Raw genomic sequence first — 1,861 nt, forward strand, 5'->3', positions numbered from 1 at the left:
TCCTTCAATTTTTCACACTTGGTTGCTGAAAAATGTTTAAAATGTATGGGTTTTTAAACTGATATTATGAAAACACAGGGTTTCTGGCATGTTGTATTCAAAATTCAACAGCCAAAATAAGCCTCTGTTGCGAAAATGAAAATGTACTTTGAAAGCATGGATCATTTTATTAGAAGTGGAAATGACAACTACCTTGTCTTTTATCCAATATTGAGCATCTCTGATGTGTTTTCTAGGAAGTCACACACAAATCCTAAAGGGTTTGAATCACTGGCCTTCATATTGCCCAGAAATAAAAGCCATAAAGTAGTTGTATGAATTACATTAACAGATTGAAATTGGCAGTAAGAGTACACAAAGGAGCCCCTGAATGTAAATGGAGAAAATTCAGATCGGAGCAGGAGAATGCAAAATTACCAATTCTGCACATCAAAGATGAGAGACAAACCTTTATCAGTTTTCATATTTTCCTTGTTACTTTTGCATACCTCAAGGTTGATTCTTTCCGTACTGGGTTTTGAAAACAGATTTTCAACATTTTTTTTTTGGATGGCAGGATGTCTAATACTATACTTCACTCTTAGATGTTGACATTCTAGCACTGACCATCTTCTGGCCCACATTCAAATGCTCATACTGTTTTGCTCACAGCAAGGTACAATTTATTTTAGTTATATATTAAATTCAAGCAATCTGCAGGCAATTTAAGATCCTAGAAAATAATAAATGTCCTAATTATATTCTGTCTTCTAAAAATATAATATTTTAGTGATGTCAGTGAGCTGTGAGCTTTATACATGCAGTTTGTAATTTACATTTTGGTTTCGTCTTTGTCAAGCTTGAAGAGTTCAAACTGCAAAAATAAGTGAAAGCTTGTTCTTTCAGAAAGTTTAACAACTTGAGATTGTTAAGAAGGTTGGAAGCTGAAAGGAGCAGTTACTCCCCTCAATGAACTCTCGGCAACCCGTACAAAGTTTTATGGAAATTCTATAAATAGTCTTCAGCCTAACCTCATTGAAGGGAGGTCTGACTTCAATGTGGCTTTTTTAAAAACAAATTATTCTAAGCAGCCTTTCTGAAAAGCTTTTGGCTTGGGGTTTTTTTTTGGTAAGCAAATGATCTTGCAGCCTTTTTCATTATCTGAGGCTTGGAATTAATTTCAGATATGCCAAGTCCTCACCCAGAAACTTATTAGCATGGTAGTACAGCTCTGCAGAGATTAATAGCTACAAAGGGAAAAAAGCAAATAATGACTTTTTTTTTTTTTGATAACATAATGTTTCTTCTTTTTTTTTGTATCTTTTTCGCCTGGATTTTTTCTGTCTGGGAGTAGTCTTGACTACAGAGCAACAGATAATTAAAATTCTGAGGTCTTGCAAATGCTACTTACTTGTTGCGAGGTCAAGGTAATAGTGAAATTTGTGGATGCCAAATGAAAATGAAAGACTCTTTTAAATAAAATGCATGATAAAATTGCTATAATTAATTAAAACATTTTCCTTTCAGCGGCTACTCAGCTACAAGCAATTTCACCTACAGTGGAATGTAGAGGAGCTGGAAATTACACTTTCTATCACCTTTTTAAGGTCCCACGAAAAAAATTATCATTATGACCAGTAAAAAACCCACAAAACTTCAAGCCACTAAAGAGTCAACATACCAAAGGAAGAGGACAAGGCCAACAGCAGTGGTCCAGGATGCCTGCAGTAGCTGAGAAATCGTGGTATAAGATGCCCTCTAGATATTCAGTGTGGACCTTCCTCCCTCCTGGGTGGAGCTGAAAGGATGCTCCTACCTGAGCTGAGATCTGATGGCTGGGTAACTTTGATTGCCCACACCAGAGGCATCCTGAAAACATTTC

This window comes from Apaloderma vittatum, unplaced genomic scaffold, assembly GCF_000703405.1.
Source record: "Apaloderma vittatum isolate BGI_N311 unplaced genomic scaffold, ASM70340v1 scaffold4634, whole genome shotgun sequence".
NCBI lineage: Eukaryota > Metazoa > Chordata > Aves > Trogoniformes > Trogonidae > Apaloderma > Apaloderma vittatum.